The sequence below is a fragment of the Fukomys damarensis genome, unplaced genomic scaffold (assembly GCF_012274545.1).
Source record: "Fukomys damarensis isolate Sample0158 unplaced genomic scaffold, DMR_v1.0_HiC HiC_scaffold_39, whole genome shotgun sequence".
NCBI classification, from domain to species: domain Eukaryota; kingdom Metazoa; phylum Chordata; class Mammalia; order Rodentia; family Bathyergidae; genus Fukomys; species Fukomys damarensis.
Window position 1 is genome coordinate 72171947 of NW_022900951.1, and position 13385 is coordinate 72185331.

Below are 13385 nucleotides of genomic sequence, written 5' to 3' on the forward strand. Positions count from 1 at the left end.
GAGGCTTGTTTTGGGAAGTTGGTACAAGCATTTAACATATTTCAATCAGTTGGTTCTGTTTTCCTTTCTCTGCACTCCCAGTGACTCCTTTCTCAGTCTCCACGAGTCTACCTCTTATTTTACTGTCATCTCTAATTGATTTTATTCACTAATGTATTAATAATATTAGGGTTTTTCATATAAGGGAAAACATGTGATATGTAACTTTCTTAGTCTGGCTAACTTCAGTTACTATGAAGGTTTCTAGTTAAACCAATTTTCCTGCAAATGACATAGTTTCATTCTTCATTCTGGCCAAGTAATATAACACTTTGTATTGCACTGCTATAAAAATGTGTATGTATATATTACTGTAGTATGCAGTCTTTAACATATACAGTCTTTAATTCTTTTAAAAATATGTCCGGGAGTATTTTTTCCCATCCAGTAGGTTGTCTTCTCACTATGTTAATTGTTGCCTTTGACATGCAGATTCTTTTTAATTTGATGTAGTCTCATTCGTTGATTTTTGATATTATATCCTGTGCTATTGGAGTACTGTTCAGACAGTCTTTATCCCTTTGGCTTCAAGTGTTTCCTCTATGGTGTCCTCCAGTAAATTCAAGGTTTCTTGTTTTATATCTAAGTCTTTGATGCATTTTTATTTTATTTTAATTAAAAGTGTCAAGTAAGTATCTTCTTTCAATTTTCTCCATGTGGATATTCAGTTTTTAAAAACTGTGTTTTCTCTGGTACATGTTTTGGGTCCTTCTGTCAAAACTCAGATGGCTATAGGTGCTTGAGTTTGTTTCTGTGTCCTCTATTCCATTACCTTGGTTCACATTCATTTTTCTATGCCAGAATTATGTTTTTGTTACCATGGCTTTATACACAGCTTGAAGTCCAGCATAGTGACATGTGCAGCATTGCTCTTTTTCTCAGAGTTGTGTTGACTATTCTGGATATTTTATAATTCCAAATAAAGTTCAGTATTGCTTTTCCTAGTTCTGTGAAGAATGTTGCTGGCATTTTAATAAGGACTGCACTAATCTATATATTGGTTTTGGTAATAAAGCCATTTTAAAATTATTCATTCTGCTGATCCAAGAAGAAGAATGTCTTTCCATTTTTCTAATTTTTTTTTCAATTTATTTCTTCAGAATTCTGTAATTTTCATTGGAGATATAATTTTCCTCCTTCATTAGTTTGACTCCTACATAGTTAATTTTTTTTAAGCCACTCTGAATAGAATCATTTTCCTGATTTCTTAGTTGGTTCACTATTGATGTACAGGGAAGGGACAAGAAAAAAAAGTGAAAATAGAAGGGAAAAATGGAAAAAAAGCTTTTGTACATATGGAGGGGAGGGGGCTTGAGGTGGAGAATGGGATAAAATAAAGTAAAATTTATTTTTTAAAATTTGTATTCTGACACTTTACTGAAATATTTTTATCAAATCTAATTCTTCTAGAAGAGGTTTTACATTTCTTGCATAAAGAATCATATCATCTGAAAATAAATATAATTTGACTTCTTTCTTTTTTACTCATATCCTTTTTATTTCTTTTTCTTGCCTGATTACATTAGTCTACTTTGTTCTTTTTTGTCAAGATTGTATTGTCTATTCTTGGTCCATTGGAATTCTACATAAATTTTAAAATCAGACTGTCAGTTTCTACAAAAAAGCCAACTGAGATTCCGATAGGAATAAAATGGAATCTGTAGCTTAATTTGTGATATGTTTTCATTAAAATATATTGAATTATATATTCTATGAAAATATGGTGTTGTTCCATCTTTTGCTGACTCCCTGAGTTCTTGTGCTCTCTATCAGAAAAATCAGTCTCAGTGGCACACACAAAAAAAGGCTTTTTGTCCTCATGCTTAAGCACAAGGCAAGCAACACATGAGAAAGTAAATACAAAAGAAAATGTACAACATTTTTATTATATCTCCTTCATAGTCAGGCACCTTGTACTCTTGATGTCTTTGCATGTGGAAGTAGTTTCAGTTGCATTTTTATCATGGTTCATCATGTGATACATTTTTACTGTCATGTTAAGTCTCCACCTGAGGAGTGATTTTTTGCCAGGCTAATAAAGGAGAGCTTAACTGTATCACATTTTAGAGACTATTCCATGCACACACTTGCTCCTTGCCATCTAGAATTTGATCATGGTAATCTGGAGAAATTATCTGTTTCAATTTGAAGCAGTGAAGATCATTGCCTTGTTCCAGTGGGTTTTATTTCTTATTGATATCTTTTTTACTACATACACTTTGAAGGCTGAATTGATTTCTTGTCTTCTATGTGTTGTCTAAACTTTATAGCCATAGAATAATGGTCTTTAATTTTTAACTCCAAATTTATTGCTATGTTTATTAACTCCATCAGTCTTAAGGCTAACTTAGCTCCTAGCTTAATTTCTTTCAAAATTATTTTTTGTGGTTTTCAGAGTATAAATTTTGCATTCATTTGGTAAATATACTTATTTTTTGTTATTTTAATGTTATTTTAAATTGAATTGTTTTGTTAATTTCTTTTTAGGATTATTAATTGAAAATATATTGAAATATAATTTATTTTGGTTTGATTTTAAATTCTGTAATACTGCTGAACTCATGTATTACTTCTAAAAAGATTTTAGTGGATTTCTTAGGGTATATACAAGATTTATTATCTGCAAATAAAAGTAGTTTTATCTTGTTGAATTGAAGGAACTTTAGCATACACCCATCTTGTTACAATGTTAGTGGAAATGCATTCAGACTTTCACCACTAAATACATGTTAGCTGTTGGATTTTTATGGATGTTCTTTTCTGGTGATGAAGTCTGCTTTTAGGGTTTTTTTTAGTGTTTTTGTCATGAAAGGTTATTAGTATTTGTCAAATATTTTTTCAAAAAATCTGTTGAGATGAACATGTTTTAATTTAATTGACATTATGTATTATAGCAGCTGATTTTTAGATGGTCAATCAAACTTACCATCTGTGATAAACACCATATGATCAAAATATACAATTATTTTTATATGTGACTTGATCTGGTTTGCTAATATTTTTTTAAAGATTTTAGTGTTTATATCCGTAAGATACATTGTTTTTCTTTTCTTGTGATGTTTATATAGTATATATTCTTTGTATTCTAATTCAATATATTTATATATTAATAAAGGAAATATTTGCATTCTTACTTTTATGAAAAAATAAACCAAATTTCATAACAAAATAGAGAATAATGATAGTTAGTACATTGGGTATTAGTATATATTGTGAATGATCTCCAAAGTCTCAGACATTAAAGGATTGGTCTCTAGGGAAGCACTATTGGGAAGTGGTGGAACCTTTAAGAAGTAGGATGTAGTTGGAGGTCTTCTGGTCACTGGGAGCACGCTTTTAAAGGGAACCATAGGCTTCCCAGCTCCTTCCTTGTTTTCTCTGTTCCCTGGTCAGGAGGTGAGCAGCTTTGCTCTGCCATATAGTCCCACAGTGACGTATAGCCTCACCACAGGCCCAAAGCAACAGGGCCAGCTGTTCATCGGAGCACAAATGACCAAACTATGAGCTAAAATAACATTTTTATACTCATAAATTAATAATATATTTGTTATAATGATGGAAAGCTGACTGATGTAGATGTCCTTGTTCAATTTGTAGGTAATAAAAGTGGCTTCATAAAATAAACTTTCCCTGTTATTTCTTTGTAAGAGTTCATGAATAATTAGTATTACCCCTTTAAATGTTTGGTAAAAAGTTCAGCCAAGTAGGCTTGAGTATTTCTTTGTGGATCATTTAGACATGAGTGTATATCCAATGTAATCTCAATTATGTGAAGAAGTAATGAAACATATCATGGAGATTAAAAAGAGCATATCTACTATAACATTCTAAAGGCTTTCTTTAGGTCATTTCTGTGCCTTTTGCTATAATTTCTTTTCTATAATTAATATGAAAAACTTAGTAATTAAGTATTTTAAATGATTGAAACTTTTTATTATTACAAATTGTTTATTTTTTCAAATATTCTATTTTCGGATACTATACTAACAGTTTGGCTTGCAGGTTGCTAATTCCTTCAACTTATAAAGATAAAGTTAATGCATAGACAAGGCATTGTGCTAGGGATGGAAGATATAAATGATAAATAAGACATAAAATTCTTAAGTAGCTTAAAAACTATTAGAAGCTATAGTTACTTAAAATAACTTCAATAAATGACATCTTTCTGTCTGTGTAAGTTTTTGGACAAAGATCACATCTGCAATCCCAAAATATAAGCTTGATCCTACTATTTGTGCAAAATGATTTTGGTCCTATTTCTTTGAAATATCTTCCCAAACAATTGGCTATCCTCTTCAAACTGCCACTGATCATTTGGTTGGGGCACCACGTTCTGAGAAGCACAGATAATCTAGGTACTAGTCTTAAACCCATCAAGTTAAGAGTTCTGTTCTTCCCATTTATGCCCAAGGTTGCAATTTTTAAAAATTTTTGCATGAAATTAATATATATTATCTAGAAAAAAATCTTGGAAGAAGAATTTGAAAAGAAAAATTTGTCTTATTTTCTATTTTTGATTCCACAAAGGACACAGTAAAATTAGGCCTAACCACTGTCACATTGTGTATAATGGAAAAAACATGCTTCTTACCTCAGGAGGTGCTGATGCCTGCTATTCAGTGCAGTACCCAACAGAGGACTTCACATGTAAGAAAACATAGCATTTTTTCCATCAAAAATCTGTGTTCTTATGACAGTCAGCACACTGTGTCTGCTTTACCTGTTTTACTATCACATGATTTATGACATCATAATGTGACTCAATATTATATTTCTGTGGTCTTTCTTTTCAGGTTCTGGAGGATGACAGTGGGTCTCCAGATAATAGAATACCACATATCGATGAAACTCCAGAAAATCCATTGAATTCTCGTCACATGTTTTATACAGTTGCCATGTAATTTGTAAGAGCAATTTGAAACAGAAGAAAAGAGGGCTTGAATACCATTTCTTGCCTCAGATTGATGCCCGAGACTTATCAATGTTTTCATCACCTTTCTCTGTGTCACTCATGAACTGGTTGTACACTTTGATCATGTTTGGCTGCTGAACTTGGATCTTCTTTTTTCAGTTTCTGGGAATAACAACTGACAAGACACGGGGGATCAATACCAGTATCAGAAACAATAGTTACAACACTGGTATGATTCAATCTGCAGGAAATATTTCGTTTGCCATCACTTCAATAATCAAATGTGCCTTTCTTCTTTAGAGCTATCTTTAATTTCAATGGAGCTTTTTTGATGAGATCTTTTCTCACTATACCTTTTACTTTATGTTCCACTAAATTAAACTTATCAAGAAGTTCACTATTAGTAAAAAAAAATAGTTTTCAAATACAAAATGGTATTGTCCAAGATATTTCTTTGTAAGTGCTTCAACAAATTGAATGACAAGTGATGTGCTGACACTGTATTCTCCATGTTTAGCATTTGGGGTTTTACCTTGATATGGCTAAAACTAGCAAATATAGGCCAGATCTGTGGCATCATATAAAAACTTATAGCCAAATCAAATTAGTTTTCCCCAAATGAATTGTTTGCTGCTGAGACAACCAAAATAAGAAACAGTGGAATTAAAAGCTGAATATGTTTCATTTGGAACAAATTTCATACATCTCTCATTGAGTTTGCTTATGAGAGACTATAACTTGGAAAACTTCTTCCTTATATCCAAATTTGGATTGTGAGCAACATGCTTTGAAATTGGTCACGTCTCATGGCAGCACTAACCAGTGCATTATTCTCATCTCTTCTTTGTTCTCAAAATATATGCCTTATAGGAACTGATATATAATCACTAAGAAAAATAATTTCCATAAAACATTTGAATTCAGAGATAGTCGAGCCAAAACGTGCACTCTTACTTCCAGTATAGAAGTTGGAGTTTCATTAGTCTTTGTGGTAGTGTTTTTGCCTAGTGTTCCAAAACAGGAGCATGCAAATTGGCAAATTCATAATTAATACAACAATAATAAATTTGTATTTTCTTTTTACTGCACAATAAAATGATTAAACTCAGTGCTTTTCTAACCTAATTTTTATACAAACTCAAATTCTCTGTAAAATGTGTGCAGACCCCACTGCCTAGGTGTCTTAGACATTTGCTTCACTGCTGAAAGAAAGTACTCAATACACAATTTAAAGGAGACGATGTTTAATTTTGAGTCACAGTTCAGTCCATGTTTGTATTGTTACACAATTGTTTTTGTGTAATAGGAAGAGAAAGTCTAAAGGTGTAGGGGAAGTGATAGGTAAGAAGGGAAAAAAAATAAGAGAAAAGGAAACAAAAGTCTTTGTAAATAGGGAAGGGTAGAGGAGGTAAAGGGAGGCTAGGGGAATGGAGAAAAAATAAGAACCAAGATATGTCATGTAAATGCACAAGATCCAAATGATGAATGTAACTTTATTATATACCTAAAAGGTAGCAATAAAAAAAAAACTCTTAAAGAAAGCACCAAGAGTCAAATTTGGAATCATTATCCTGTTTAAAAAATAATAAGAACAATAATACAGCTAATATCTCTTAAGAGTTGACTGAATTACTCTGTAGAAATTTAAAATGCATGGCTGTACAATAAATATGACTCTTACTTGTTGAGCAAGCAATGTCAATTTTAAGTAAAGCAGTGATTCAATGATTGTTATGCTAGTGGTTCATTGAAAAGAAACAAAGAGAAAAAAGAACCAAAGGATCCTTTATCAGTGCTTCCTAAGATTCAGTATTACAGGAGGCATGTAGAATTATTTTTCTTTTCATGAGGTCATAAAGTAACATACAAATCAAGTTAAATGGCTTTGTCATTGTTGCATTTACCTCTAACTTGCAAAATAGTAATGAAGTTGTCTATACTTTTAATATTTTTCTGGTTCCGCTTAAAGTTCACCACAAAGACTTTGACAACTATTTAACTATGAGTAAAATGAGGCCTATTTAAGCCATATGTTTAAATTCGATTTACATTTGAAAAACAAATACTTCTTTTGAATTTTTCCTTTCTTCTCCCTTAATCTCACTTTAATTTTAGATAACAAAATGGCCAATTAACATTTAAACACAAACCAAGGGTAAATGCCAGGTGAAACTGGAAAATGAGGCCAGGCTGATCTTTCCACCCCTCCCAATTAACTCATACACAGCTATTCTTTTTTCTCATGGTTGCTATTTCCCACCCCTTATACACAATTACTTATGCCTGCTCATGACTTCCCAGGACTTATAGAGGCATGTTCTTTTGCAATATTTACCAACTTGTCTTCAAAATTTCACACTGCTCAGTTGCTTAAGGCTGACAACTAAGGAAATGCATCTGACAACTTTACAAGCTGCAATTTTGAAGCATAAGAACTTGATGTGCGTTACTTCTGTGAATGCACTCTTACTGTAAACTAGAGTAACCTAGAGACGCAATATAAGATGCAAAATGTATACATGGCTTAAAGACCAGGACATTTTAACCCAATCCTAAAACTTTTGAATATATTTATCTCTATCAATATTCCATCTTATCTTATCTATCATCTGTATATCCTAAAATCTAATGGAGTAGAATAGTGATTACCGGAGTTGGGAAGATTCTTTCTCTGCCTATGTTCGGGGATGATTCTTCGTAATAAAAAGCATGAACAACATCACACAGTTATCTTTATAACTGTTTTCCTCAGGCTTTATCAAAAGGAATCATAGAAAAATAAGGCTATCAACTTAGCGAAATGATCCCAAATGAAAGATATATTTATATTTTATGGAGACTACATTTTACCTAGTGACAAACATATAAAAATGCTGTAAAGGAAATTTCTCAGTTGCCACAAGAAAAAATGTAAGATAATGGTATATATAAAGCTAATTTTGAGAAATGGAGCAGAAAAGTAAAATGTGTTCATAATTATTTTTCAACTATTATAATTTGGCTGCTAAGGCAATTATGATGAGTATTTATCCTTTTTTCTCTGAAAAGACATTTGAAATGAAACATTCTTAGTTCTTGGATGATAAATTACTTTTCTTCAACAAACAGATGCCAAGACAACAAAATTATGCGGGCATTCTCTATCTTTTATGTAAGTCCAGTATTTAATCATTAAAAATTATTTATTGAGTATCACTTATGTTCCAGGTACTACTTCAGATACTTAGAAATATAGCAGTGAATAAGAATTGTTCATAAGTTGGGGACTTACTGCCTTTGTAAACTCATGTCAAAAATTATGAAAATAGGTCAGTCAATTCTCTTCTGTTAAATTAAAATTTTAAAAGACCATCCATTTTAATCTCCAAGGAAATTATTTCTGACCCTTAAAAAGAACAACACTGTTTTCTAGAGATTTTTTTTCTTTTCAAAACAGCTAGACTAGTGTAAGGTGAGAGTGTCTGTGTTACATATGAATGAGGGATGAATAATTTCAGAAAAAAAATTTTTCCTGTTCTAATTTTGGATGCAGGAATATGGAAAATGAATTTAAAAGGCAGAAGAAGTCTCTCTGTTCATCTATATAATCTTATTATCAATATACATTTTGTTCCAAATAAGTCTCATTTCAGGACAGTACATTCAAAATATCTTCAGAAACTATAGCTGATTTACCACATTATATTTTTAAAATGTTTTATTTTTGACATGTATTAATTTGTGCATGTTAATGGGCTTCTGTGTGATACAGTGCATGCCTACATTGTGATCAAATCACATCCAGCTGCCTTTTATCCAAGAATTTCCCTGACATAGGCAGACAAGACTCAACTTTCTTCCCAATCTCTAGTGATCACTATTCTACCCCATTAGATTTTAGGATAGATACACGAATAGATAAATAGATGATAATTAGGTATATAGATGGACTATAGAGGTAAAAATACCCAAATATATCTATACCTAGACATCTCAAATCTGTAGCAAAATGCCCTTTGTAAAGATGTGTATATATATTCTTCGTTCTTGGTTTATTCTAATGTCTTTCTTGACTTACTGCCATCTTTTAAAATAGAGTAATTATGAAAGGAAAAACCTAAATTGTATATAAAGTCTATAATCTTAATAAGAAGTCACCTGGGCTATGTAAACATGGGTAAAGAAAATACGGAGCTAGGTAATTATCCCCTGAATAGGTGTGTCTACATAATACCAGACAATTTGAAATTTTAAATGTAAACAAAACCTGTTAAATACTAGCTATGTGTTACAGATATTAACTTATTTATACTATTTGCTTGTTTCACCAGCCAAGTTGATTTTGATCCAGAATTTCAGTATCTGAGATTTAGGTATCAATGTCAATGTCAGAAAACATACAATAAAAGAGAAGAGTAGCAGCTATGTGCAAAGACACATACAAAGACCTTGAAATGAGAAAAGGAAATTAAGAGGCCAGTGAAATGATTTAGTATAGCTGGCTGTGAATGCAGGGGATCTGCTCCATACTGCCACGTAATGTTGCTGCAGGCATGAACATAGGCTGTGAATGCAAGTTTTTAACATTATTCAGTCTTGATGCTTGGCAGAGCTCATTGTGATCTTTCATATCTTGTAAAGACAGGTAGTCTTGTGAAGACCTGCTACAGGGAATTGCACACTCACTCTCTCTCCAGTGAGGCGACCACGGGCAGATTCTCCATCTGTCTCCCTCATTCTGGTGAGATACGAGGCTCACAGCTTCAGGCTATAAAATCCCTTAGTAGTGGTGTGAAAATGTTGTGTTTTGTTGTTGCTGCTGTTTTGATTTTTTGTTTTGTTTTGTTGCTATACAATGTCTGTACTGCTTATGTTTCCTGTCATCCAGTCTCTTGTTTTTGTGTCCTGCTCTGTGTGGGGGGGGGAGGGACACAAAGTTACTGAACTTGCTTTTGTTCTCTATATAAATAATATCAATGATTAAATCTGTCTGGATCCATTCTCTTTTACTGGCCCAATCTGTCAATTTACTGAACATTTTAATAGTGTAGAGTGGCCAAAATGGCCTGCTTGGAAAAGCAGACAAGGACCACATTGTGCAAAGTTCTAAGACGGGCAAAGAAATTTATCCTTCGCATGTTATGCAGCCACTTATATACATCTTCAAATATATTTCAGTCATGAATGTAATCTAGCTTTGGTGAGAGCCTGGCCATTTCTAAAATAAGCTAAATATGTATTTATTTCTCAGGAATATGAGAAAGTAATGGGGAAAGATGAGCTTTTCCTATGTGAATGAGGGACAGTTGCAGACATTTACTTCAGAAGACAACTTTTGACAAATAATGTTCTAGATTCTAATAGACTAGTTTTCTATTATTCCATTAACATTAAAAAACATAAATATCAAAATATTTTGAACCTCAAAAATTTAAAGTTAAATGAAACAGGTAATGTTACTAGTATAATAAATGTTTGCTTGCAGTATTTTCCATTCTTTTTAAAAGTTTCAGGGAAAGTGTAATTCCTTTTATGAAAAAAAAATCTGAAGAGGAATACTGAGCTCTCAAAACAAAAACATTTCCTTTTGAGTAAACTCTTAATGCACAAGAATAGATAAGACGATGGGTTCTAAAGTAAGAACTTTACTTTGGTCTGCCTGAAATGGTGACACCACAAAGTCTATCTGTGCCCTCTCTTCCCTCGTGCTGCACTATATTGTATTCAAGTATAAGCCAAAAGAGAGCCATTTGTACTGTCATCCATTAGAGCAGAAAGTCCTAGAAAAATTATTAATGTACTAGGTACTTCATTTTTTTTTCACTGAAGATAGGTATAGAACATCAAAGAGTGGCTTTGACATTCATGGATGGTACAATTGCCATTAGCAAACTTAATATGTGTTCCCAAAAATCTAACATTCACTTCTAAAAAGCAAAAACAAAACAAAAAACTACACAGAGGACATGTACAACATTCCAAATTAATGGAGTATTATTTTGAAATCTAGTACTACAAGAACCCCAAATGTAGCATAACTAATCCCAATCTCAATTTCATTGAGACATTTTAATATTGCTCATGATACTGTAACTAGATCTCTAACTCTTGGGTCCTTGTTTTGGGACAAGAAGAATGAAGCCAACAAAACAGCAAACACCAAGTGGTGGAATAGCAAATGTGTGTTCATTAGAAAGAACAAAAGAAAAGCTCTCCACTGGTTCTGTAAGAACACCGTGAAAGTCCAGACTCAGAGGTCTTTGTATAGTTTTTGGTACCATTGCATGTGATAGAAAGCAGGGATGTTCCAGGTTGAGTGTAGGCCTTTGATGTCCTGAGTGTAAACTGCTTCATTTGTATTTTACTGCCTCCAAGGTCTCTCCCATATGTTTATGGATCTGTTCTTTGCCCCTCACATTTCATTCGTCCCCATAGTCCCTTTTGGAATACTAACTCACTTAGGCTCTGACTTTTGGTTTAAGTTAACTATTCAGGAATTTTTTCCTATTGTGTAACTTTCTCTACCTCTTGGCTTCAATACTGCTACCTAAAATTCATAAATTCTTTTGAAGTGAATCTTTTGTAAATAGAGAATTATCCTAAATCAGCATGCAATTTAACTTTTCTTGCCCAGTGTTATATGAATCTTTAGTTATCATACAGCACCTGTCAGCCTCTTCAGCCCTGAACATAAAAGCATCCAAGAAAGACATGCTGAATAGGACATATAAAACATTGAAAATGATATCTGAATTCCAAACCAATCCTCATGGGATTACTTTGGATCCTTTACAAGTCTACAGCATTTTTAAAATGCCCTAACAGGCATAAAAGTTAGAAGTATTTTTTTTTTTTTTTTAGTAGCAGGGATCGAACTTGGATCCTTGCACTTTTAAGGCAGGTGACAAAACCACTGAGCTAAATCCTCTGCCCAGAAGTAATTTTTAAACTGCCAATTGATAGCTGTTACAGATCTTTTCAATTTTTTTCACTTTTCTTAAATTTTCATCAAACAAAGCAGAAAAATGGTCTGGAAGATAACTCATCACTGGTCTTATAGGTTAGGTTTGCATTCTGGACATATGCATAATTATTTAACTCATAATGATATAGGAGGAAATTGACAGCATTAAACAATGTTGAGCTATGTTAACACCTACTTATTGTTTTTCATTATTATGATTTTTAGAATTACAAATTGACATAGGAGTACAGTTTTTGTCCTTTCCACAACAGATCTGCAGTTACAATTTAACAAAGTTATCCAGACCAAACATGTGCTTTAGTTTGAATCAACAAGGCAATTACACCAGTCCTAGAGTGCCTATTGATTGAAAAGGGTAAAGGCCTGATTGCAGTAAAGCTTCGTATTTCTTAGCCTGCCTTCATTTTCTTAGTTTTTTTAAAATATAAAACCAAGAAAACATAAGATTTCAGAACTCCTAGTACTGCATTGTGAGAATAACATAGGGTTTATTTACAAATTAGGAGCAAAATAACATGTAAGGAGAACAAGGCAGAGGAGAGTAACAACTTGAAAGATTTGTTATTTTACATCATTGGAAACTTTGTGTCCTTATTCCCTACTGTGAAATCTACTGCTCTGTTGGGAAAAATAAATAATCCACAGAGAAGAGAGGAAGGGGAAAGGTTCTTGCTATTAACGGTTTAAATGTATCATGGTCTTTGTTTAAATACAATCTTGATGAATTGTTCTTAAAAATGGTATCGATCTTGAGAATCAATCTTGAAGCTTTTGTCAAAAAGGGTTTTTTGAAAACCAAAACTGCACTATTGATTACTTGCTTCAGAATAGTTTAAAACAAAAGAAACACATTTAAGTCAAAGCTACTGCCAATGCCCCTGAAAATTATAGAATTGCATATTAACCTCTACTGAAAATAAAACTAATTTCAGGAGTAGTCACCAGTGGATCTTTTTTTTTGTGCCCTATTCATCCCCTGACAACTAATGTAAATCTTGTACCCTCCTGCTACTTACACCTCACTTTAATGGGCCAGGCTGCAGTAGCTGAGCTCTAGCTTTTCAAAACAAAGGAAAAAAAAATCAAGATTCCATCTTCCATCAGAAAAAATAACAATCATCCAGTGAGCCAGATGTGGTGTCACAGAACTGTAATCGCAGAACTAAGCAGGATAGGACAGGAGGATCACCTCTAGCCTGGGCTACATAATAAGTTCAAGGCCAGTGTGAACTATATAGTGATATTCTGTCTCAAAAATAATGAATAAATAAATAAATAAATTTTTTAAAAAGAGGTGAACGTAATTCTGGTATAGTTTTGGGGAAAGAGGAATCCACTTGTATTGTTTGTGGAAATCTGAGCTAGTAGAACTATTATAAAAATCAGTATGGAGCTTCCTCAAGGAACCAAAATTAGAAATTCCATAGACAGAGATAACTTCCTCCAAGATACCTTTTTGAAAGAGCTAGA